Raw genomic sequence first — 27655 nt, 5'->3', positions numbered from 1 at the left:
CGTGATGGATGTGCAGGCAAGTGAAATACAAGGGAATGATGGGTAATGCTTTGGCCTGAGTCAGACTCTGGGCTTCCCACAAAGCGGCACGTGGGTGTAAAAATGTCAAAATGCTGGTTTGAGTGACTGGGTGTCGACCCCTAGCAATCCGCGGGTTTCAAAGCAAACAGGATCTGAACGAGAAGGAGAGAAAGGCGGTCCTCTTCGAGTTTCCCCCCCAGGCTACACTCTCAGGAACGAGAAGTGGATTAATTATTAACAAGCCAGCCGCATTAAGCACAGGAAAGAGAACTAGTGATGGAGCCATGACTCCAAAGCGAGGAAACGTTCCTTCAAACGTGTCCCAAATATGACAAAAAGGGGAAAAAACAGAGAGGAATAACAGCGTGAAAGTCAAACTGGAAAGGATTAGCGGGAGACCTCTCCATATGTGCCGGGAAATTGCTCAGCTTGCCAAGGTATTTTCTCGTACGGGGCATGACGCCCGAGCAGCGTCCGCCCTCAACCGCCGGGGAGAGCGTGACGGTGCAGGGAGCCGCTGATAAACAGCTGATGAAGCTTCCGGGCACAAGAGCGGGGCAAGATCTGCTCCATCTGCCCCCCCTTCCCCCACCCCATGCTCTGCTTATGCCAGGCTTTGCACATGCATGTCTCACGCCCTCCCCAGCGTCCTCCTCCTGGGGAGGAGCAAAGGCATGATAAGCACACATCTTGCACGTACACCTTTCAAATGTTATACATGTCTCATATAAAGATGCACATGCATCTCAAAGCGCTGAATGCAGCCCCCCTCCATTTTTCTCCCTCTCCTGTTGGATGAGCTTTTTAGATGGAGAGACAGGGAACACTACCCCCCCCCACACACACACACACACACCCTGCAGACCTGTGAGTCCGCCTCTCTTACACACGTGAGGCTCCGGATTGGAGTCATTATTCCTGGCCTGCCCGGACGAAAGATTTCAGAGTGATGTGGGGGTGGGGGGGGGGGGAGTCTTCACTGACCAGGATCTCAGTGCTGGGGGGATGTGGTGGGGGCGGCATGGAATCGGTGAGATGGTGTCATGCAGCGGGGGGTGGGGGGCGTTCAAAGCCCTTTCCTAGTCTCTGCTGTGACCTTGAAAGCCATTTAACCAGTTCCACGGCAGAAAAACATTTAACAGCTTGTAACACAAGCTCCTGTGCCCCTTCTATGACAAGCTCAGTGCTCTGGAATAGGACATAACGTCTGTTACTACCGCTATCACTAGTAATGATACACGCCATTAGCGAGGGCTTGAAATGAAAGCCATCTCGGGCCTTGACAGATAAAAGACAGAGCTTTTCATCCTCTATTCAAATTGGACGTTCCATTTAAAAATCTAATTGGCTATTCAGCCAAGTCCTTTTATTAGCTCCTGTTGAGAAAGGGGGACTTTGGAGCAAGACATCCTGGTGTTGTTTAATAATTAAATGGCAGGATAGACTTTGCTAGGCCTCACGCAGCAGCAGGACATGTCCCACGGTCAGAGAGAGCGGACAGGGAAGGGTTGCTGTCGCAGGTGGAGTGGGGTGGACGTATTTAGCCTTGTGCAACCACGGCTGATGAAGAATCAGGCATCCCCTCTTCGAAAGACAGCTAGATATCTGATCTTTCATTGGCCCAATCAGGAAATAGCTATCCATATGCATATCCATTATCCATATGCAAACACGAGTCGCAACAGTCCTGCATTTAACGATGCCCAAACAGGCCAGGCTTAGCGCCTTCCACCGCTGCATGCAATTCATGAGGGATCTTCCCTATGCAGCCGCACACTCCAGTGGGCACCACACAAGCAGAGCCCTGCAAGTTAAGTAAATCCGTCAGGCACACCCCCCAGGTCTGCTTTCCTTACGAAAGGGTGAACCTCTCAGTCTGACCTGTTTTGTTTTTTTTCCTTTTCTCTGGTGCCCTGAATCCTGTACATATGCTGCCTCTATGCGGCAAAGAGGCTTCTTGCCTTCCTTTGGCCTGCGTGTCACTCAGCAGATGCCCGTTAAAAAGGGCCGGGTCCTAATTAATTGGATCCAATCTCATTAGCTTCAGAGAAAGATCTGGCTCGTTCCCCTGCTGACTAGTCAGTTTACAAAAACTGGAACGTGCCATGGAGCCGTAATTTCAAACTCATATCAATCAGCCTGATAACAGAGATGGAAATCCTTACGCTATGTATTGCTATGCAAGGGAACATGCTGCCTTAAAATGAAAAGTTAAACCACTGTTTGTCAACAGATACAAACATCCATAACTGTAATAAGTAGAGATTCTGGCCCACTCCATTGAATTACAACCTCGAGATGTCTCTAGATTCACTTCCCTCCGTATCTCAACCTAAGAAAACAAGACGACATTAAGGCAACATTCCTGAGAAGAAGCGTCAGCAAGACACTGTTCCATTTTTTTCCTCTATGGTTATGTAATAATAGGCACATCTGTTCAACACATCTTCTGCTGTCCACAACTGAGCACAATTAATCAATATGCAAAAGAAACATTCTTATTCTTATGGCATAAGAATAAAATAAATTATGAACTTTTGAAATCTAGCTCTATCCACCATACTTCTTGCACTATTTTCTTCAAATTATTTTGGGCCAAGTCATATTGTCCCTTTTAAATAATTGTGGTAATAATTATCCATACTGTAGCACCAGAGCCGCTACAGTTACATTTCCCATCATGCAAAGCAACACCCCCTTGTGTTTAATGTAAATAGTGTTTAGTTAAAGTAGAGTAGGGCAGAGTCAGAGTTCACTGCTTGGAGATGAAGTTCTGGAGGATGTTTGGTAAATGAAGCTAGGCATTTATTACAAGGAGGAGTGCTTGTCATTCAGTCTTATCACCCTGCTCAATTCCTTCCTGGAATATTTTCAGATTAAAGTAAAGTTTAAAGCAAGGATTTATCACAAGACTGTATAAAGATATGCTGGTGGTTGCGAATACTGTGGCCTCCATATTCTGACATATAGAGGAACTGCACAGAAAAGATATTCAGAAAATATCCGATCTCTGCTTCATGTGAGCTTTGCATATGACAAAACAGATGTATCACTACCCACTTTCGTAAGAGCATTGGTCAGATTATACCCAAGAAAGAAGCTTCCAGCCTGACTCTCACTGCAGGAGATCTGTCAAGATGATGCTGGACCACACAGCTATAAAGCCTGTGCTGCTTCACACAGCAAAGCTTGAACGTAGCTGACAGGTGCCTATGATTGGAGGATTTAAACCGTGAGCCTGTGAATCTGGGCTGATTACCATCTTTACAGTACCTGCGTGCCCAGACCAGAAGGGATCATCCACAGAATACGGCACAGATGTGTGGTTTTTTTTCCAGCATCTGACAAGAAAAATGAATAAAAACTCAAGCCAATGTTCAAAATCACATTGTCCTTATGGTACGGCCCACACGCACTCGTGTCCGATCCCCGGGCCCACTTCAAAAAAAATAAATTTGACTTACCGTACTAATTAAGTACTACAGGACTAATTAAGTCCTCACAGTACTAATTAAGCTTCCTTGCCACATGTGGTTGAGGTGTTTCCCCAGTAGTGTGTCCTGTCTCCTGAAAGCTGTGCCCTATCAGTTAGCTATTTATAACATTTTCATTCCCCTGTACAAAAAAAGCTTAAAAAGCTCATATGATTTTCTTCTCCCATTAACAACTGACTTTTTAATCCACTAACATATTTAAACAGACATATTCCTGCTCTCAAGTCCACCTCATTTTTCTGTTAAGAAACGCGATGATCCGCTAGGTTTCGGAGCAAACACCTTGACACTAAACGCTTAGTCATACAGTAAAGAATCCATTTTTAAGTTATTCCGCGATGACTGCTCCCAGCGACGTATATTTTATTCATTATTTAGCCTATGCGCCTCTGCTATGCTAACAGTTGCCGTGTTACGCACAGGTACAGTCAAATTCCAGCACCATCTGTTGCCTGATGTTTTCTGTGATGGGAAAGATTTCCACATAAAACCTCTACGAATTGCTCTACCATTCCATATTGAAATATAACTACTAGTTATTTTACACTGTAATTACCCAGGTCTCTAAGGCCTTTTGTTTTAATACTTTGCTGTGTCTTTCTTTGACTTTGACTCCATCTGCAACGCAAGGTCAGGCCTGAACTGCAACACTCTCCCAGTTCCTATGCCGTATAAGCTTTTACATAAACACCCTGCTTTTCACAGGTATGTCCGCATCATTCTGAAAGCTGCCCCTCTTTCAGACGTACACTTACAAGCCTCTTAAACATCTTATTTGTAATTCGTAAGACTACAATAGCCGGCATCCCATCTGTGCTTTTTATGATAGGCTTCAGGCTCACAACGACCTGGCACTGGAGAAACACAAGATGGATGATTGGGTAAAGACCAATTCATTCAAGATTGCCCTCATACTGTCACGTCCAATACATGATTGCTGCTTTCAAACGTCCAGCTCTACAGCTATACATCTAATGCAGGGGTCTCCAACTCCGGTCCTGGACGGCTACCGTCCAGTAGGTTTTCTATCCTACCTGGCTTCTGATGAGCCACACCTGCTCTCAGGTAAATATCAGGAACAGGTGTGGCTCATCAGAAGCCAAGTAGGATAGAAAACCTACTGGACGGTAGCCCTCCAGGACCAGAGTTGGAGACCCCTGATCTAATGAATCACCCATCACCTTTCAAGTCTTGATGTGCAATTTCTACTTTATATATGTCCAAAGCAAAAAGTTAGACCCCAATGCAAAATAAGACTTAATTAAGTTTGGAAGTCCCCTCAGTGCTGCTAGTTCATGCATTCAGTCTGGTCTATGTTTATGTCTAGACTCACAGCCCTCATTTTATGACCCGTGTGGTTTTTTATCTTTTTTTTGTTCCCTCCTGGGCTCCACCAACTGTCACCTTGTTCCAGAGTGTCCCATCCAGTCCAAGCCCCATTCCTGGTGGTCACCTGCTCCCTGTGTGGCTTGTCCGATCTCACAATAATAAAAGTGTTTAATGAAAACTTCTCCAGCTGAACATCCAAGCTGTTTATGCAGCTCAAACTGCGCGTGGATGACATCGGACAAAAGCAGCACCCAGGCACAACAAACAAACAAAAGCAAAACACCGGCTAACTGCCATGCTAAATAACACGCTCGGTGGTGTTTGCGGACAAACTGGAAACAATGGCACTTTGTGTCGCATCCGTAATTCTATTCATTGTCGGAACAGTTTTCGAAAGGAACTGTGTTTGTCAATGAGATCGGACAGTTCTCACAGCTGAGTGTCATTGTGTAAATGAGACCATGTGACTCTTTCTGGAGCATCATTATGGTGCACTACTGTGCAGGTACCTAAAGAATCCCTGTGCACACTCAGACACACATATAAACACATAGACTACTCTATTTTAAATCTTCTGGGTTTTTAAGCACCTCTCCCTGTTGTGGTCTCACAACCGGATGTTAACTGGTGCCTAATGAGTTTTCTGAATCCCTCCAATCAGGGCTTCTGTACCAAAAAAAGGTACTTAAAGTGGTCAATGATCACCTTCCAACTGCTGATGCTTATTTTCCAGGGCAAGCACGAACTTTGGCAACTCTTAACACTGCATGTTCTTCTTGAGCTGAAATATTAGCCACAATTAAGCTCTTGGTACCGTTAGTGCCCTCAAACAGATGGTGATTTTTTTTTAGAAGTCTCACAGTGATCCCACAATCCAACCGTGAAGATCCAGAAATCAGGAAAGGGTTATAATACAGCGCATTTTAAAAACAAAATCCAGTTACTGCAGTAAGTTAACAGCATCCAGTTGAGGCTTCTGGTGGCGGCGCCACCTAACGGCAAAAGATTTCACAAGCAGTGAAGTGAAGTAAACAGCTGAGATAAAAAGCAACTGGACCATGACCACTTATGGACCAGTGAGGTTCAGAGAGGGTAAGGGCTTGGGCCAAATGGTCACATTATGGGAGGGGGGGAAGGAAGCAGAGACACAAGGCCAAAGTCACCCAAGAAAATCTCAACGTCTTCACTGGAACCCCAGATAACTGAACCTCAGATAATTCAAAAGTCTGACAGAAGTAACATCACTCAGCACTGTTTACAGAATGAAGTAATGTCAAAATTTCAAGCACATAAACGTGATGTGCTTGTCATTAATAAATACATGACTTCTTCAGCAGCTAGTGTGAATTACATTTCTGCATCTTCTCTGTCTTACACCCTCTAGTCAATCTAACCATTTCGGACCACAGCTAAGAAACAAAACCCGAGTATCTTCAGTTATCAAACGCAAGATTTTTTTTTATTTTATATAAAACATAAGTATTCATTATATATATAATTTTAAAGTAACACCACTAGCAAACAAGCAAAAATGACACATCACACACTGCCTCCCAGCCATAGTCCATGAGCTAACTCATTTTCCAGGTACCAAGTGTGACTTTTAACCTCAGCTCTAGACTGTAATGTATCTCCTGGGGGTGACAGTGAAATAGAGGCCAACCCTACCCAGTCATTCTGCAGCTAACAGCCAAATGAAAGCTACAACAAGCCCCAGGGGGCTGGTTCCTCTGAAAGCCTTCGTCATGCATGCGGACCCCGGCGACTCTCCTTCACGCAATGAGCAGCACCTACTGGCACAGCTGGGAAGAAATGTGGGATGGGGGAGCCGTGGCGGTGGATACGTGTGAAGCACACATGCTCTACTCCAAAATAATTCCAGGGCATTTCCTTACTGCCCTTTGTTTGTGCACAGAAGTCTCTTTAGGGGCTGAAAAGTCAGAGGGGATAAAGTGCCAAGAGTCGTGGCGACTATCGGCAAAGCTACAATACTGAGCAAGAGTCTTAGGCAGTCAAAGAAAATGCTGTTCATGTTGGGGCAAAACTATGATGTTATACCTGCCAAAGTGTGCGAGCTTAGCCATTTCAAAATCTCTCCTGAAGTCACCCCAATATTCGCGGCAAGCATCCAATACACGCACATATGTTTTTTAATGCAACCACAAGTACACTTTGTACGGCTAATCAAAACCTCATTGACTTTTTTTTTTTTTTAAACTAATTAAATTAATTAAGTGAGCTGATGGTGAAATTTAACGAATACATGGAATGGCTGAGGTGCCCCGGAGGAGAGGTTTGGGAACTGAAGGCATATTCATCTAGCCATCCAGCAAGAAATTAGAAAAGTTCTGGTTCCTATTTTATTGCGTTATTCTTAATTTGCACAAATTCTAATGCTGAACTGTTTTTTTTTCTGAGCAAATGTACACTTAGTACCCAGATAAATGGCTGTAAACAATTCCTAAGACTGCCTAAGACTTTTGCACAGTACTGCACACATAGATGTACTAATAAAATGTTGGTTTATAAGAATCTCAGTTATAAAAATCACCTATCCATCTTCTAACCACTTTTTCTGGTCGCAAGCTTACCAATAACCCTTTGCTTCCAAAATAAAATAACAAAATCAATGTATGTACGTATAAGCAGTAAAACAAAACAAAAAATGAACAAAGAAATGCTTTTTAATTGTAAATTCATTACCAATACTTATAAAGTAACAGCTAATTGTACGTGAGCTGGTGAAATGTGCACAGGCTTAATGTTGTACATCTCAGAAGACTTTACCACCTGCACTACCTGAGCTGACTCCATGTACATTCTCAGAAGAGGTACTGTGTGAGTCTTCCATCTCAGCTGATTTTGCACTTAAGATAACACAAAATCCTGACAATGCAAAGTCTCTAAAACAGGCGTTTTCAGCCTGCCGTCCGTGATCCCTTAGGAGTTGCCACAGCAGCTGTGGGGGGTCCACAAAGACCTTTTGGAAACTGATGAAATGTAGGTATTAGCAGCTGACTTATGCATTGCAACCTAGAGAAATATAGTCTCCTACCCCACCCCCTCTCAGTCTTTCTAGGGGTTCAGGCTCTAGTCTATTTTCATTTGGGACTCCCTGGTTTAAGGAGGTTCCATTTCACAGCATATACCTGCACCAGAACATCTACCATTTCCTGGTTACCATTCAAACATTCTCTTACCTAAACTGACTGGTTCCCCATACTCTGTGACTGTCATGATCTAAAAAGGAATTTTAGCAGCAATCTTAGAACTAAATATTAACTTTAAATATCACTTACACATAAATTAAATTGTTCCTGTTCAAAGGCCTCTCAGTTTTCTTGCTACAGACTAAATGGGTATCTCCAGACAGTTCATCTACACAGGACACAATTCTTTAAATTTCCCCCTGAATAAAAGTGGCCTAAATTAATAAAATCTAGAAAATCTAATCCAGAGGTTAGGTTCAACTCCGGTTAAAGAAAAGATTTCTGCTTGTAGCTAATACTGTATGCTTTCAGGATGCTGACATGCACCATTCAAATCAGCAGCAAAGACAGGAGTAAATAAATATTGCAATTAAAATTTCATGGTTAATTTAAAAAAGGTATGTCATTAAAAAAAATATCCTGAAAGCGAAAGTATGCATTTTCATTAATTATCATTCTTCCATGTGGGGTAACAGTGATTTTTAAAATTCTGAACAGAGGATTGTCCCACATTATTTTCCCTAGAATTTTCTTGTGTTTCAGATGATAATGGTAACCTTTCATCAGTTTATGAGACCACCTGCTCCGTGGACCGCCAGGGGAAACCCCTCCTCTGCAGTAACAATCAAAATACAACGCTGGTTGCATTTTTAGTTCTGATTAGTTCGCTGACGTGGAAGTCTTTTCCAACAATTGGCTTTTATCAACAATGAGCCCCCAACTTCTCAGAGTCAGGTGCAGTGTCCCACAAGGTCTCATTCATGGGCCTATCTCTTTTTTTCGTGACCACTTTGAACACTTGACTGTTCTGCGTTCACTAAAAACCCGAATGCCAGCATAGTGTCTACAGAGAAAAGCCATTTTATGCTTTATAAATGTTCACATAAAAAATAACACAAAAAATATTTGCAATATAAATGACACAAAAGGCTGAACTGACCCTGAACGTGTTTACGAAGAAGTGACAAACCACTTACGAAAGATCTCATTTACACTGGCCTATTAGTCAAATACAGTGTACGTTTGTTCCCAAAACCCCAAACCCAAAACGTAGTCACTCCTGTAAGTACGAAAAGTCCAGCAACTATAATGGTGATAAAAACAAACCTGACCACGTTAAACCGGTCCTCGATTAGATGCGTGGAAATTGATTGATTTTAATAGCGTTTTTAATACTGCATCTAAAAATCGACGAGGACAGAAAACGAACCTCCACACTGCTGGGCGATCAGAGGCATTTTTTATTACTAATGAAGCCCCTGCAGTCATATGTAAATGTACAGCAAAAATATTCCTTTAGCTCTCTCGGTCGTGTGGATGTGTTAGTCACAGAAAGCAACGCTGCCACGCTGGAGGTAGCCGGACAGTTTGGCTTACGCGAAAGCCTGGCAGTGAGACTGGATAGCACAGAGTTGTTTTTCTGGCTACAGACCATGTTTGCCTGTTACTAGCCAAATGGTTACATTTTGCAATATGATGCGCTACTGAGGCTTATTGAATTATATTACTAAAATGTGGGGAGTGAGTCAGTTTTCTCCCTAGTCCCTGCTTATTGTACCTCAGTTCCTCGGATGATGTCACACCTTATGAGGCACCATAATCCGCCTTTCAAGAGAATCCACTGCGACCTAGAAATGGCCACCATTTGGACAGCGGTCACCGTGAGACACGCATCTCCGCGACTCCCATACTTGTGGTTAGGAAACAAACAAAAAACTGTAAAGCTTAAAAAAATCAGTCTGACTGTACTACACATTTCTTTCGGCTGGAGGGGTGCTTTTTACCTTCGCCGAAAAACTAAAAAACCTTTTTTAAAGAAAAAAAAACTTTTAAAAGAATATACAGGAAGCGTGTAGAAATCCCCCCCCCCCGTTCATCACCTCAAAAGGTCCCCCACAGCCCCAATTTCTGCCTGAATAGCAGTAAAAAAAAAAAAAAAAAAACCGCGAAAGCGCCACTCTGCCGGCGGCGGGCTGCGGCGCGCGCACCCGTCCGCTCGCGGTAATCCGTTAGAAAACCGAAGCGCGAGGGAAGTGCTGACGATCGATTTTACATGTTCGGTCTGAATGCAGCCGTTTTGCTGGCAGTAAGAAATAAGCTCTGAATAGCAAGAGGCTGTGACCCTCTGCTAGAAAAGTGCTTATGGAAGATGGATGGATGGATGGATGGATCACGGTGGCTCATTGAATTCTGCCCCCGATCCTGTGTGTGTTGACTTGCTATGTCTCCATCATTTTGTGCTAGCTTCCACCTAGCACCCCAAGTCCCTCCCGCAGGTGAACTAATGTCTCTAAATCGCTCATTGTGTGTATTTAAGTACGTGCCCTGCAAAACTGTCATCAGAGCCAACTCTCACACATCTGGCATGACACTCAGGCTTTCAAACTCTCACGCTCACGCAAGAAATCTTGCAGCAAATCTATGTTATTCCATTTTAAACCTAAAATTAGCTACAACTAAAGCATTTGGGTACTTCGCAAACCCTACAGAGTATTTACAAAGTAATAAAACTGTTACATACATGTAAATGCATGTATCTGTGCGTGCAGACTGAAAATCTCACGTTTCAGTCCAAATCTTAGGTTCAATCCAAACTAAATGTGATCAGATTAGCTGTATATTATATATGGGGATACTGCAAGACGCAAGGAGCTACAGGTTATGGTGTGAGCGAGTGTGACAGCAGTGTGTGAAAGGCAGCATCAGGAAGATCTACACACGGAGAAGGCTATTCTCAGGTGACATTCGAACCTGGTAACATTGACGGCTCGTGTCTTCACTCTCCAAATCCTCGCCATGTGGGCCTCACTGTTGATGCAGATCGGACCCCTGGGCCTGCTACCCGACCACTGGAGCCCTCCAGAGCTACGCAAAGAGAGTGTCAAAGCAGGCTGGAACCAGGCGATCGAACCTCAGTGTGGCCTCGTCCGTCTCCACCAAACTCATCCAATCAATGGCCGATAAAAGAGAACAGTTTGTTCAGCTGAGGGAAGAGGAGGGTATCCACAATGCTTTTCTTTGCAGTTTAATTTAATTAGAAACTGCCGTCATTTTGTTTTCTACAAGCTCTTGCCCTGGTAACATCCCAGCCTCATGTGCGACTGGCGAATAGTGACTAAATCATCACTGAACCACAAATGGATTGCGATTGGATGACCGCAAACACAACAGAATCGCAGCCGGAACCTCGATTCAGAGTGCCTTCCTTAATACTCCACAGATGTGTAATTACTCAAACGCTCTTTATTAATATCGATTTATGCTAGTGCTCCAACACGAAATTCCCCAGTAGGAGTGTCGTGCTCCTGAGGTTTCCAGTGGGAGAATTTCGGAAGGTCCGAACATCTGTCCTTTCCTATTCCATGCACGCAAGATAGATTTTGTTACTGCTGACATATAAAATCCTGTGCTTCCCATCTCCAAGCTGCACTTCATGGAAATAATTGTTCAGTCACACTGCGAATCCCTAATTATGTAAAGGCTTTTTTTTTTCATTAAAAAATGGTAATATCTTCACAGTGGCTTGGAACTGCTTCCCTCTGAAGGTATGAAGCCTTTTATTTCTGAGTGTCTTCGCAGCACAGAAGTGAATATGGGCCACCCACCTCCCACGTGAACATTACGAGCTGCGCTCAACTCACTTACTGGCCGGAAAGGAATATCGCTGCTTGGCCTACAGAGTCAGCAGTCACTGAAGTGAGAAGGAGACCGAGGTGAGAAGGATGGAGAAGAATACATGAACAATGAAGACGCTTGCATTTCCATCCATGTCACTGGGAGGTGGGTCAAAAAGAACGCGTGCCAATCACGATGTGCCTAGACCACAGAGGGGGGTTATCTTTTGCTGTTATAGCTGAAATCTTTTTAAAAACAAAGGAAAAGGCCCAAAGGACCAAACCTCACAGCCAAGGCTTGTGCTATGAGTGTTTTTTGTACCTTGCCTGGAAGGGGCCTGACCGTATTGTCCCTAAAACACAACTCTTCATATTTTTGTACATGGCATGAATAGTACATCAGGATTGGGGAACTGGAATTTCTAAGAATACCTCATAAATGGCCGTCAAACTCTCTTTGGCGGACATATCTTGTGCGTTCTTCCAAATTAGCCTACATTCGCTTAGCATTGGCGCTGGCTTTTCAGGATGATATTATCTTGTATTATGCTAAACCACGTCCGCATTTTTTAGGACGTATTTGTAATATACTTGCATTAGGAGGTGCGTATCCCGCACCAAAATCACCTCTGCTTTGTCATTCGGAAAAAAGCAGGCTTTGCCGTTATCTCCGATCTGAACTGATTTTCCGAAACCCAGAAATAAGACCAGCCAGGAGAGCAATCCCAGCCGGGATCAGGTGACCGAGGGCAGCCTGACGGCGAGACCACATGACATCTGTCACCGGCCTGCAGGTAAAACCACCTTATCACCCACAGATCCAGGCCTCAATAATGTCCATGTGTGTACATCCCGAAGCAGAGGGACCCCATCCCTGTTCCGACCATCTGAATCAGTGCTTTCCCTTAAACGTAAGGCATGAGTCTGTCACCACCAGTCCTCCCAGCTTCACAAGTCCCTATTTATGTCTGGACATAAGGCCTAGGGGGTCACTGGACACCAAGGCCTAGAGGTCAGCATTTCTGCCATCGTTAGCCTGCGTCTGACACCTTATCCCAACTGGCAATTTCTGTCGCGCACTGCACTCACACTGGAGCAGAATAAAAAAGTATAGCACGCCTCCATTTCTCTAGACTTTTCTCGGCAGATGTTCCGATGACTCGTTCAGGTGTCGTTGTGTGTGATTCCGCTTCTTCGCACACGGAAAGCTGACTCACAGACAGGCCGCCGCTGGGCCAGCGAGGCTCTCTCAGCTTTGACTTTGCACTCGCGCACATCCGGGAAATTCGACACGATGTTCCGTTTTAATGACAGCCGGCAGCCTGGGGCCTCAGGGGCCCCGCCCAGCCGCGGCTCGGCACGTGCAGAAACAGCTCTTCCTCCCAGTGTCGCTGAGGATTTCCCCTGGCTTCCCCGTCACTGCGGTGCGTGTGAACTGCTGGCTTTGCCTGAGTGTGTGACTCTGTGTGTGTGTGTGTGTGTGTACTTCCAGCTTTACGCCCTGTGCAAAACAATTGCTGAAAGCGTACTCAGTTTCGCTATGAAGCTGTAACTTCCTGCCTGGATATACATAGTGAATATCTTACCATTATGTCACTTTATTTGTTGAAGCAATTTGCAAGAGAGATGTAATGTAAAAATATATGTGTCATACATGTGTGTACACACACACACGTATGATTGTTTCAATTTAAAATATGATTTAAGGCATATTGGACGGACGGACGATGGATGGATGGACGGACGATGGATGGATGGATGGATGGATGGATGGATTGCCTAAATGCAGAATGATTTGGGTGTAATTTTCAACATGAATTTTACCATCTTTAAGCAGATGTGTATTTAATAAGTATTTTAATATGTCTGAATTATTTGTTTTAAAACCATAATATAAACATGAACAATGTCTAGTACATTTTATATTCGACATAGTTAAATGCTGTTGACTCATATAAGGAAATAGCCTCAGGTCATTGTCAAAGTGTGGGAACTGGAAAAGTGTGCTGAGGCTGTAGTGAGCTGGCGATTCACACACGGCCCATATCAGCATCCTCAGCCAATGGCACGCCACGTCAGCATCCTCGGCCAATGGCACGCCACGTCAGCATCCTCGGCCAATGGCACGCCACTCGGTGACATGGGTTTCACCGCCGGCGTCTATGCAGGGAGGCCCCCTCCCCCATTGGTCAGGTTAGGGCCTCTCAGCATTGCAATGTGGCGACATGTTAAACACACCTCAGGAGGGAGTGTAACGGGACCCCCGTGCCCGGGGGCAGCAGTGAGGTCACTGGCACCTGTAGCTTCATGCATGGAGTAATTGACAGGTGGACCAAAGCAAGCTTGGGAAGTGGGAGACGTAAGCGGAGGGACACAGGCAAAGCCAGGGCCAGCCCGTCTATAGGCGACATAGGTGATTGTCTAGGGTGCCATGTGAATAGGGGGCGCAAGTGAGCTAGTTAAATACTCAGACGGGATACCTCTGCGTTGCATTCCGTGACATTACAGTATTTACGCTTTTCTAACGTCCCAGTTCCTTTCAGTTGTGTCTCAGAAACGCCAGTTAGCTAGTTAGCAGCCAGGTACCCTGTGGGACTGAAATGTTTTTAATAAAAATGAACTGACAGAACTGGTTTTCTGTTGCTAGGGGGGGAATCTCGCCTAGGGGTCACCAGAGTGCCCAGGGTTGGCCGGCAGAACGTGGGCACGTTTTCCGTAGCAGGGAGGTAATGAGCACGAACATACGATTGGGCCAAATGGACCCCGGTGTCCCATCTGAATGTCGCTGGAAAATCAGTCCATCTGAGCGGAACGTAGAGAAACATAAAAAGCTGTGTGTGTGTGTGTGTGTGTGTGTGTGTGTGTGTGTGTGTGTGTGTGTGTGTGTGTGTGTGATCAGCACATTGACGGGCACAAGGTGGCGATGATATCACCGTTCTGACGTCACCTCCAGGATAAAAAAAAAAATAGACTAAGCTCAGCATGATACATTTTGTGAATCAAACTCTCAGGAGGTAAGAAGGAGCCAGCTGGGAGGGATATTGGAGCTCGAAGAGACAAAAGCAGGGATAAACTTGTATATGTGCCACAGCGTTCTATGAGGGTGGAAGGAACAATACAGTCGACCAATGGGGCTTAAGCTCATTTCAATGAACCAATGATTATGTCACATGATTATAACATTGTTTTTTTTATTATTATTTAACACCATTCAAATGCCCCACCGGATCATAAACTGCCTTTTCATTCAGGTCTTGGCGTTTCCCTGTTTCTACTTGCCATTCAAGTTCAGAAGCATGTTTTAAGCAATAGCAAAAAAAAAGACAAATAAACAATGGAGACATTTACACAGGGCACATTTTACCTGTGGGTTATATACCCTTAGCCACTATGCTACTCGTTCACTCTTAAATATCAGATATCATTCAGCGGCTCAAATATTTCAACGAACGATGATAATAGTGTTCTGTCCATTCCTCATGAGTTCAGAGAAATTAAACAGGCTTTGCAGTTTTCTCCAGTTTGAACCACACTGAGGTATATACACACTGATATGTGCATATATACCTGTGTGTGTGTGTGTACATGTACATCCATCCATCCATCCATCTTCCAAACCGCTTATCCTACTGGGTCGCGGGGGGTCCGGAGCCTATCCCAGAAGCAATAGACATGAGGCAGGGAACAACCCAGGATGGGGGGCCAGCCCATTGCAGTACATGTACATTGCTCTGGAAAAAATTAAGAGATCATTCTATATATATTTTTAAATCTGCATAGTTAAATTCAGGTTTAATCCTGGCTCAAAATTTCTCAGACAGCAGAACACAAGAACAAGGTGAAGCAGGAAACAATAAAAACAAGGCGGGTAGAGGGCGGAACCGACAGCTCCTCAGGAATCAGAGGGTGACCTCAAGTGACCTTCAAAAGGACAGGGAAACATTAAGTGCAGGTGTGAAGTGCACTGCTAGGACAGTTCATATCAGGCTCCAAGAAGCAGAACTGAAGTCCCATAAAGCAAGGAAGAAGCCCTTCATTAATGAGAAACAGTGAATAGCCAGGTATCACTTTGTGATATATATGATATGAATTTACATATGCACACCCATAAAGTGGGAAACGAATCAAACAAGATATCGTGTATATATGTTTATACATATGTATGTATCTATGTGTGTATGTATTTATGTATATATTTCCTACCACTTATCCAAAACGGATAAGGGCTGGGGTACAGCCTGGGTGGGATGCCAGTCCATCACTGGGCACGGGGCTGGGGTACAGCCTGGGTGGGATGCCAGTCCATCACTGGGCACAGGGCTGGGGTACACTATGGATGGGATGCCAGTCCATCACTGGGCACGGGGCTGGGGTACAGCCTGGGTGGGATGCCAGTCCATCACTGGGCACGGGGCTGGGGTACACTGTAGATGGGATGCCAGTCCATCATTGGGCACAGGGCTGGGGTACACTGTAGATGGGATGCCAGTCCATCATTGGGCACAGGGCTGGGGTACACTATGGATGGGATGCCAGTCCATCACTGGGCACGGGGCGGGAGTACACTATGGATGGGATGCCAGTCCATCACTGGGCACGGGGCGGGAGTACACTATGGATGGGATGCCAGGCCATCATTGGGCACGGGGCGGGAGTACACTATGGATGGGATGCCAGTCCATCACTGGGCACGGGGCGGGAGTACACTATGGATGGGATGCCAGGCCATCATTGGGCACGGGGCGGGAGTACACTATGGATGGGATGCCAGTCCATCATTGGGCACAGGGCTGGGGTACACTATGGATGGGATGCCAGTCCATCACTGGGCACGGGGCGGGAGTACACTATGGATGGGATGCTAGTCCATCATTGGGCACAGGGCTGGGGTACTCTGTGGAGGGGATGCCAGTCCATCATTGGGCACAGGGCTGGGGTACTCTGTGGGGGGGATGCCAGTCCATCACAAGGCAAATACATGCACACATATGACAGCCGCCCATGCAGTTGTAGACTGAGAGGAAATCCAGAGAATACAGGGAGAATAAGCAAACCTCACACACAGACCTGCAGTGGTATTCAAACCCTCAACACTGCAGTTGTGCAGTGACAGTGCTCCTCACTGTGGCATCCTTGTGTATTTTCAAACAACAGTAAAACTCTATTAATACAAGTCGTACTGAGGGACAATTTTGAAGGAATTCACATGTGTGCAGGACACGTATGCATGAAATGAGTATTCGGCAGCCCTGCAGTCAGTATAGTATGATTGTTTATATATAACTGGAAGGTAATTTTCCAAGATGCTTTAGAAAAGCTTCCAAACAATGGCTCTCTGTGTAGTTATTAGGTAAACCTGCAAACCAGAGAATGTGAGTCGGTGGTCATGCGACAGGAAGTTTGATACTTCCCTGCTGGGTACTGGAATACAAAACCGTCAGTTTCTTAGAGCCTGAGGATGTGCGTCAGCAGAAGGGCACCTCCCTCATAGACACCCCGGCGAGTCCGTCGCGTCCTGATGACCTTGAGGGTCCACAGCCTCCTCATCTCAGATCTGTGGGTGTCAACATCTGCTGTAACAGCCACGCTCCCCTCTGCCACGACGCGTTGGCACTCCGCGAGCATCCGCTGTCCAGAGTTGCCGGCCACGCCCCTTTTCTGACTTGCTGCTGTGATGACGACCAGGGACCAGGGACCAGGCTACAGTTAAGCAAAGTCTAGGCTGATTTTTTCCCGCAGCAGCGAGCCTTGTCCTTCTCAGTGAGCCCTGTCACCTTTACAAAAATCCTGCCCCTTTAAAAAGCGTCGGAAAGCACCTAAGAACATCTCCCGACTGTGACTGAGCTGCTTTTAATTCTGGGTAAGAATGGTTGACCCCACCCCCCCGGGCAAAAACAAAAAAAAAAATCTGAATCATCTGACCACAGCACTATACACTAATCAGTAAACGCAGAATGGATCATGAGCAGAACAGAAATGTGTGACCATCAAAACACTGGTAATATTATTCATGCAAGTATATAAGTGCTAAATTAGGTTTGCATTAATGATGATGATGGATGGATGGATGGATGGATGGATGGATCTTTAATCCCAAAGTAAGGGGTTAAGGTCACAAAGTAAAGGCAACACACGCCCCATGATGCTATAAGACAAGAACACAAGAAATTTACAAACGAGAGGAGGCCATTCGGCCCATCAAGCTCGTTTGGGGAGAACTTAACTAATAGCTCAGAGTTGTTAAAATCTTATCTAGCTCTGATTTAAAGGAACCCAGAGTTTTAGCTTGTGCTACACTAGCAGGAAGATTATTCCATCCTCTAACTAATACCGAAGTTAGAATCTTACCCACCTAGATCATGTCCCACCCTTAGTCTCCTTTGCTCGAGGATAAACAGATTCAGCTCAGCTAACCAGCTAACCAGCGGTGTTAATTCAGCACTACTCAGGGTGTTCATATAATCCCACAGCACACTGGGAACACAGCCGGGCGGAAACAAGCACGACAAGATACAGATGGGTCACATAAAACACACAAAAGCCACGCTATCAGATCAAAAATGCGCAGGATATCCAGCACTCTGTCACACCTCTGCTTGTGCGGCTGAATAAATGGCTCCCTCTTCACCTCGACTGACGCGTAAACGAGCGTTCCGCCGCAAAATGGCCACCATGCATCATCCAGGAAGATGGCACGTGTCAGCGGGTCCCTCCCCCGGCGATGTGCGCCGGGACGCTCCCGCGTGCTGATGCGGCACGGATGAATTACCGCGCAGGTCGTCTTTACTGCGGTCGCACTGTGCTTCTGCGCCCCTTCCAAGCCCGGCTCGAGACCGACTCACGCTGTGCGCTGCCGTTACCCAGCCATTCAACTGATACTGCCAGGATGCTAATGGGTAATAATACAACTATCCACTCATAAACGTGTCTAAGCTCATCTCAGCCTCGCCGGAAGCTTGTTCTGTCTGATTTAAACTCCAGGACTTCATATATGAAGCACACGGACACGCTTCCATGATAAACTGTGAACACGCCCGAATGAGAAGCCGATCTTACTACAGTCTTGCTGTTGTGCGATGCCACTTATACTACGCCGTGTGGCTCATTGGTTCAGGATGCTGTGCTTGCGATTGGTTGTTGGTTCAAAATCCTTCCAGAGACTGTCTAATCCTGCTTTCTCAAAAACATATGTTTGTATAAATAATCACCTTTTCTTGCCTCCTTTCCATATAATTTGCCATATTATGCACCATATTAATACTTACTTATATTGTTTATTGTGTCATGTAGAGTAACTGATACCCGGCAGCACTGAGTCTCAGTGGGAGGCCCTGGCACTACTCCAGGTTTGGGGGGGTTCAAATCCCACCCCTGTCCTGTTCATATGGAGTTTCCGCGCTCACCCTGTGCCGCGTGGGTTTCCTACAGGTACTCTGGTTTCCTCCCACAGTTCGAAAGCATGCGGTTCGGCTAATTAGGATCCCAATACACCCAAAGTGTGTGATTGTGTAGGTGTGTGCCCTGCGAGGGACTGGCATCTCGTCCAGGATGTCCTCTGCCTTGTGCCCTGTGCTGCCTGGATAGGCTCCAGGCCCAAGCTGTGGAGGTGTGCTGGAAAAGCAGTTGGAGGATGGATAGAAGATGCTGTTCTGTATTATGGAAATCCCGAACATCAAAAAGGTGCTCTGGGGCGTGACGATATCATCGCCTCCTACGCCGTCGTGTCTCAAAAAGAAAACCGTCAGAAACCTGAAACATCTCAAAATCTGGACGAGTCCCTCCCTCCTTCATGCATTGTTTCATTTGGATCTCTCCAGAACCCTCTGATTCAAACACCCTTCCTGTATTATCTGGCAATCAGGCAGCACGGTCAGCACCGACCTGTAGCAGAAGGTTGTCAGTTCAAATCCCAAGAGGGGCTGTAATATATACCCTATGATCTCCAGCGATAGACATTCCGGTAAAACTTTAGATTATTTTAGATGATGGCATCAGCTACAAGCCACAGCTGCTCAGGTGGGACCACAATGTGACCCAGACTTCATCACGAGCCGCGTCCACGTAAGACCAGCACGCGGTATCTGCTAGCTCTGCACAATGTCTGCTATTTATATGGATGTTGCATGTTATGCACATGTATGTGTCGCATTGCAAGGACTGCGATAGCCAGCTGGGAGAAATTTTTTTTTTTACTCTGTCATAAGATACAAAACTTAACAAACTTTGCATTTTAATGATCGTTCCTTCGCAAGATTATCTACTATTCGCAAAAAATAAAATGAGTCTAAATTTTACCATGGGTGCGGACCTGCTTGTAATGTACACAGTTACCATAAATAGCATAGATCACCAGAATAAAGGGATGTGCTACAATTAAGCCATACAGCCTCAGGCGATTCGGCATCATTCACACCCCCCTCAGCCGCCCCCCCCCCCATCAACTCCCTCACGCCTCTCTGTCTTTGAGGCCTTAAGATTTCGTCAAGTCGATTTTCAGCTCACTAACACCCATTATTTCAGCGAATGAGTCTCGGCAAACACCAATGTCACAGAAATAGAAACCCGCTGAATTTTATATTCAGGTTCATAAAGACTTATACGGGTCTATTTATCGTTTTTATAAAAAAGAAAAGTGATGTGTGGCTATGAGGGTTCTCATGATCAGAAGGTCGCTAGGTCAAATCCCAACATCCACAGAATGATTTCCGCATTGGGCCCTAGAGCAAGACCCTTAATCCCCAATCACGCCAGGGACTGGCTGAACCTGCTGTCTCAACTGTATGTCACATTGGATACAGGCATCTGGAAGTAAATATTAATATTTAGTGTCTGACGTTAAACTGGAACTATGAATCTGGTTGGGTTCTCCACGCGTGTGGGGCTGAGTGTCACGCGTGACACGTATCATGTCGGTAAGGCCGCTAGCCGATGTCCGAGAGAGACCCGCCTCATAGGTCGTCAGGTCTGCCTTTGAGCCAGCGACCAGCTTAAGGAGACATTCATCATCATGTGCGACTGAGATCAATGAAATCCCTCCCGCGCTCAATCCTGGCCTGTTCACCTGATACATCGTCCCCTCGTGTTGGACAGGTTCAGCCCAGGCGCCGCGTCAATCTCCCATCCCGTCTCGAGGCTTGATAAACTGTAGCGTGGGTGGGTGTCAATAGGACGACACCACATTGGGGGGGGGGGCAAATCCTGAACCTGGCAGCCGGTATGTCCGAAAGTGCTTCCCGAGCGGGATAGGTGTTTCTGTTCCCAGCCACATTTGCGACATTGGGAAGAGATGGGATGAGAGCGAAGAACAGGAAAGCTGTGGTTCACAGATAGGTTTGCATAGTCAAAAACCAAAACACACAACTAGCCCCTGTCACACCAACTATCTCTAACCACAAGGATGCTGCTCCTGTAGTCCAACAAGTAGCGTTGTGTGTTAACAATGCAATGGTTGTAGGTTCAGGTCCTAGGGACTGGATAAAAGATAAATGATCTCTGCCTGCGTATTCGTACTGACACAGTATTCCAGTCGGAGAATTTCCATTTTACCAGGCGGTTTGGGAAAACTCATTTATATTCATAAGAAAAGCTTCCCGATTGGCTGGTGAACATACTCCCCTTGACATCCACTACCTGTTTTTTCAGGGTGGTTCTGGAAGATTAATACTCATGAAAGAAGCTACCTGACTGAACGCTATCTAAGGCATTCACTGGCCAATCAGGTAGCGCATCTCTCATGAATATTAATGAGCTTCCAGTATATCCCGAGCAGTCACTCAAACCACACTGCTGACCAAGTTAGTACAATTACAATAATAAGAAGAGCATGTATTCAAAATGATTATGAATAAGCAGTGAGTTTTGAGTCAACATAATTAACCTCAGCTATTAACATAACCTCAATATTAATGGAAGAGAGTCACGCGATAGAGCTGCATAATGCAGTTTATAAAATGGTTCATTAGTTTGCACGGTAGCCTTGCCCCTCTAGGGCTGTTCCCGCGTTTCTGTGTGTCGCTTTCAGATTCTTCCGGTTCCTCCCACTTTCCAAAGACATCAGCTGAGTTCAGGTCCCCTGAATTGGCCACAGTTTGGCTTGTCTGTCCTGTGACAGACTGACCATCGTCTGCCTTCAGGGAATAGATGTGTAAGAAAACTAGATGGATGAATGGACTGATGAAACTATATGTTAAATACAGCCCCCCCCCCACACATAATTACCAAGCATGGAATAAAAATGATTTTATCGGGCCCCCCATTACATGGGGCCCCTCTCACCAGCCACCAGCCCCCCCAGGACTGGGAGAGCTTTCCCTGTGGACCCCCCAAGACAGCGGGCCTGGTTACATGCACTGAGGATATGCTAATTTTATGTGGTAAGAGCCAAGCGACATGACCTGCAGCTGTGTCCGAAGGTTACAGAAGCATTTTCGGGAGATGATGCATTATGGGCAGAAAGAGCAGAGAAAATATCATTTGTCCATGACGTCTCTCAGGGCAGAGCTTTGCTCAGCACCACCAGCTGTTTGCATCACACTCTGCATGGTCTAGTCACACTGATTGCTCTCTTCAGTAGTGAAACCCTGAGCACATCCCACTTTCTTGTCCTTTGCCAGCTGTGGCCTTCCTGCTGGGGGGGGGGGGGGAGTATGGTGAGAGGAGGGAATTCCAAACACCAGCCCACCTACTTTTAATAAGCAAAAACATCCCTTTGTGCACCAGAGTTCAGACACCTACATTCGTCCATCCATCCATCCATCCATCTTCCATAAATGCTTGCCCAATATAAGGCTGCAGCAACCTTGGATCCAATCGCAAAAGCCCAGGGCTCTAGGTAGGAGACAGCCGGGATAGGAGGCAGCGTATCCCAATCCAGTCCTCCGGGGGCTACAGACAGTCCACGTTTTTTGCTCCCTCCCATCTCGCAAAAATGTGGAACCGGACCAGACTGGGAAATATTGACTTAGAGACCCTGTATCTTTCGACTGTGGGAGGAAGCGGAGAGGAGAGTGGAACACAAGACGACTGCAAGGAAAAGTCAGAAACACGCAAAGCCGGGCTGAAATCCAGCCTGCAGCCCTGACTGCGTGTGGCCACACCACGACCCGCTGATTTTCCGTACCACCCCCATCCTACGATAAGAACCCCCCCCCGCAAAGGCAGATGAAGTATGTTCTTATTCACAGATATTCACTTGGGGTGCGTGTGTATGTGTGTGTATGTGTGTGTGTGTGTGTCAGGGTGTGTTTGTGGGTGTGTCGGAGTGTGTATGTGCATGTATGCGACTGTGCATGTGTGTGTGTGTGCGTGTCTGTGACTGTGCATGTGTGTGTGTGTGTGTGTGTGTGTGTGTGTGAGCGCGTATACCTATCCTTATGGGGACACCATGTCCCCATAACGTGATAAATATCCGTTTTTTTCCCTTATGGGGACCGGTTTCCTGGTTCCCATAAGGGAAAACTCTATTTTAGAAAAATCAGTGACTGTTATGAAAAAACTAAAAATGCAAAAACTCTTGTGTTTTGCTTGGTTACTTATGGTTATGGTTAGGGCAGGGTGGGGGTTAAGGTTGTCATAGTTAACGTTAGCATTTTTTCCCATAGAAGTGAATGAGCGGGCCCCATACGGATAGGTATACCCTACATGTGCATGTCTGTCTGTGTATATGTGTGTCTGTGACTGCATGTGTGTGTCTGTGACTGTGCATGTGTGTATGTGCCTGTCTGTGACTGTGTGTGTCTGTGTGTGTATATACATGTCTGTGTGTGTATATGCGTGTCTGTGTGTGTATGTGCCTGTCTGTGACTGTGCGTGTCTGTGTGTGTATATGCGTGTCTGTGTGTGTATATGCGTGTCTGTGTGTGTATGTGCCTGTCTGTGACTGTGCATGTGTGTATGTGCCTGTCTGTGACTGTGTGTGTCTGTGTGTGTATATGCGTGTCTGTGTGTGTATATGCGTGTCTGTGTGTATATGCGTGTTTGTGTGTGTATGTGCCTGTCTGTGACTGTGCATGTATGTATGTGTCTGTCTGTGACTGTGCATGTGTGTATGTGTCTGTCTGTGACTCTGCATGTGTGTATATGCCTGTCTGTGACTATGCATGTGTGTATGTGTCTGTCTGTGACTCTGCATGTGTGTATGTGTTTGTCTGTGACTCTGCATGTGTGTATGTGCCTGTCTGTGACTGTGCATGTGTGTATGTGCCTGTCTGTGATTGTGCATGTACGTATGTGTCTGTCTGTGACTGTGCATGTGTGTTTGTGTCTGTCTGTGACTGCATGTGTGTATGTGTCTGTCTGTGACTCTGCATGTGTGTATGTGTCTGTCTGTGACTGTGCATGTGTGTATGTGCCTGTCTGTGACTGTGCATGTGTGTATGTGTCTGTCTGTGACTATGTGTATGTGCCTGTCTGTGACTGTGCATGTGTGTATGTGTCTGTCTGTGACTCTGCATGTGTGTATGTGCCTGTCTGTGACTGTGTGTATGTGCCTGTCTGTGACTCTGCATGTGTGTATGTGCCTGTCTGTGACTGTGTGTATGTGCCTGTCTGTGACTCTGCATGTATGTATGTGTCTGTCTGTGACTGCATGTGTGTATGTGTCTGTCTGTGACTGTGCATGTATGTATGTGTCTGTCTGTGACTCTGCATGTGTGTATGTGCCTGTCTGTGACTGTGCACGTGTGTATGTGTCTATCTGTGACTCTGCACGTGTGCATGTGACTGTCTGTGACTCTGCATGTGTGTATGTGCCTGTCTGTGACTGTGTGTATGTGCCTGTCTGTGACTCTGCATGTGTGTATGTGCCTGTCTGTGACTCTGCATGTGTGTATGTGCCTGTCTGTGACTGTGTGTATGTGCCTGTCTGTGACTCTGCATGTGTGTATGTGCCTGTCTGTGACTCTGCATGTGTGTATGTGCTTGTCTGTGACTGTGTGTATGTGCCTGTCTGTGACTGCGTGTATGTGCCTGTCTGTGACTGTGCATGTGTGTATGTGTCTGTCTGTGACTCTGCATGTGTGTATGTGCTTGTCTGTGACTGTGTGTATGTGCCTGTCTGTGACTGTGCATGTGTGTTTGTGTCTGTCTGTGACTGTGCATGTGTGTATGTGCCTGTCTGTGACTGTGCATGTGTGTTTTTGTCTGTCTGTGACTGTGCATGTGTCTGTCTGTGACTGTGCATGTGTGTATGTGTCTGACTGTGTCTGTGGACTCCCTCTGGAATGCTCTGCATCCTGGTTTCATACCACTGTTCAAGAATATGCTGTGACAGGCAAGTGGGGACTTTACCGAATCGCTAATACCCCAGCTTTATATCCCCCACCTTAATATCCCCACCTTAATATCCCCACCTTAATATCCCCACCTTTATATCCCCCACCTTAATATCCCCACCTTTATATCACCCACCTTAATATCCCCCACCTTAATATACCCACCTTAATATCCCCCACCTTAATATCCCCACCTTTATATCCCCCACTTTAATATCCCCACTTTTATATCCCCCACCTTAATATCCCCCACCTTAATATCCCCACCTTTATAACCCCCACCTTAATATGTCCACCTTAACATGCCTACCTTAATATGCCCCACCTTAATATCCTCACCTTAATATGCCCACCTTAATATCCCCACCTTAATATGCCCCACCTTTATATCCCCAACTTAATATCCCCACCTTTATATCCCCATCTTAATATGCCCCACCTTAATATCCCCACCCTTATATCCCCCACCTTAATATCCCCCACCTTAATATCTCCACCTTAATATCCCCACCTTAATATCCCCCACGTTGTTCCCTGTGGTCCAGGACATAGGAACCATGGGGGAACTATACCCCCAAATATTCAATTTGGCTTCATTCCCACAATAAAAAGATCTTTAGATTTAAATCATTAAAGTGCCCCCCCCCCTCAACATTAAACTCTCCCCTTTGCACTAGCCTGTGCTTTTTGGGAACACAGGGACCAATGCTATACATTTAAATCCACAGAACATGGCAAAGCTCAGTCAAAGCTCGAAATTCTCAAAATATTTCAATTTATCTGAGTTGTTTTTTTTTTTTTTTACAAGCCATAATAGCTATTAAAACACAGCTGTTTCAAAATAGTGTAAAGTATTTTACTGTAACACCCGTCCAAGATTGGCTCCTCCACTTGAGGGGAACGTTTCTCAAGACATTTATCTCCAAAGCAACATACACAGCATAAAAATGTCTTTCATATTATAATCCTTGCATTCCAGGGATGTCAAATTTGGGTCATGCAGGATGTAAAATATATTTCTACACTTGCTACCCCACGAGACAAAAGTACACTGTAAATGACTGCCACATCCATACTCGATTTTTTTTTGTTGAGTATCAATCTGCTATTAAAATCCATATATATATATATATATATATATATATATATATATATATATATATATATATATATATAATGTAAATATAGACTATTTTACGGCAAACCCTCCAGCCAGCAAGCGAAAGTAGATATATAAGGGTGTCCTTAACAGCAGAGGCGCTGAACAAATTAAAAAGTAAAAACATTATACCGATAAAGGTGTCCCAAAGACACACTTTGCACAGCTCATTCTTGGATTAAAAAGCAAACGAAAGCGCAGGGTGTATCTGACGTACGATGGTGTAAGAAGTGCACGGAGCAGGCCATCCGTCCTGCGCTACCAACACCCACGAATGCCCACAATCTTATCTGCTGTAGAGGAAATGCAGGCCTCCACCTGCACACAATAAAAAAAAAAGTGCTTAACCGATTTAAGGCGGATCTGTTTCTCCCCGTTTCGTTGGCAAATAGGGCAGTCAGGGCCGCTTACTAGGATTCAATTAGGCCTGCCGCTACATCGTTACCGATTACCGACTACCGATTACCGATTCCCTTCGCGTTATTCATAACTTCGACGTGCGGACCTGAAATCACAAGCACGTCAGTGGCAGGGTTAGGCAAAATCAGGGCAAAAAAAACGACAGGGAGGAGAAGCCCGCAGCTGATTTCTGGAGACTTTCAACATCGCTTCACCTCCCAGTAACGACACCCTTCAGTCCCTCCAGGAAATTCGGGGTTTCACACCGCACGGCTATCACCAGAAAAAGCCTCATGACCTGTCACGTTATGACATCTAAGAAATCGGCAGCTTTCTAATAACGTGCAGCTACGGGCAGTTTTCGGTATAACGATTACATTGCCACTGCACATCAACGCGTGGAACGCTTCTTCATTGCTATAAAGGCTTTAAGCCACGGTACCGGTCTTAAGAAAGAGGGACAGGATGTATTATGGCTGTAAATGATAAAAGTTTCCCAATGGCCTGGGCGGTCTGCCGCTTGCCGCCCGGCTGTTTGGTAGAGATTTGCCTTTAAGCGCAGAAACGGCACCGTGTGCGGTGTCGGTAACTGGTGCGCAGGCTTTGTGCGCGTCCCAAATTGAGTTTATACTAGAGCCAGTTAACGCCTAGCAGAGGCGGAGGCCCGCTGCGAAAAAGCACGGCGGCATCGGCAGACCCTTACCTGGACCGCAATTCTCTCCTTTTCTGTGCCATCAATGTCCACTGCAACATTGCTGCAACTATTCATACATGGACAACGATCTGCGTCTGACACTGACCAGATCTACACGAATGGCAGTAATTGGGATGTGCATGCATATTATATGGACAGCGACAGGCATCAAATAAAAGCTAAATGATATCCCTTCTTTAATCTGTCTTTTGAAAATAATGTTGCATCGTTCATTATTTATTTATAGATATATCACCATATTTTTGCACCACGCGAAATATATGGATTCGCTGGATGCCTCTCGAAGCTCCGCTTAGCAAGTTATTATTGACAGATTTGTAGATGCATCTGATACATGACAAATTCGTGTGCTTTTTGTGTGTGTGTGTGTGTGTGAGTGTGTGCCTATATGTGAATTGTGCAGCGACTTGTGCAACCTCTAAATGTTTGTATCGGGAGTCAGGA

The 27655-nt window shown here is 45.7% G+C and overlaps 1 protein-coding gene across 3 annotated transcripts in view; it reads right to left on the bottom strand.

The window, feature by feature from the left end:
* The window catches only part of nrg2a (neuregulin 2a), an 89948-nt gene that overhangs the window by 60637 nt on the left and 1656 nt on the right, over nucleotides 1–27655 (bottom strand). The gene's annotated exons all lie outside the window — the stretch shown is intronic.

Source organism: Brienomyrus brachyistius, chromosome 24, assembly GCF_023856365.1.
Source record: "Brienomyrus brachyistius isolate T26 chromosome 24, BBRACH_0.4, whole genome shotgun sequence".
NCBI lineage: Eukaryota > Metazoa > Chordata > Actinopteri > Osteoglossiformes > Mormyridae > Brienomyrus > Brienomyrus brachyistius.
The sequence above is the reverse complement of the archived record's forward strand: the minus strand, read 5'-3'. Positions and strand labels throughout refer to the sequence as shown.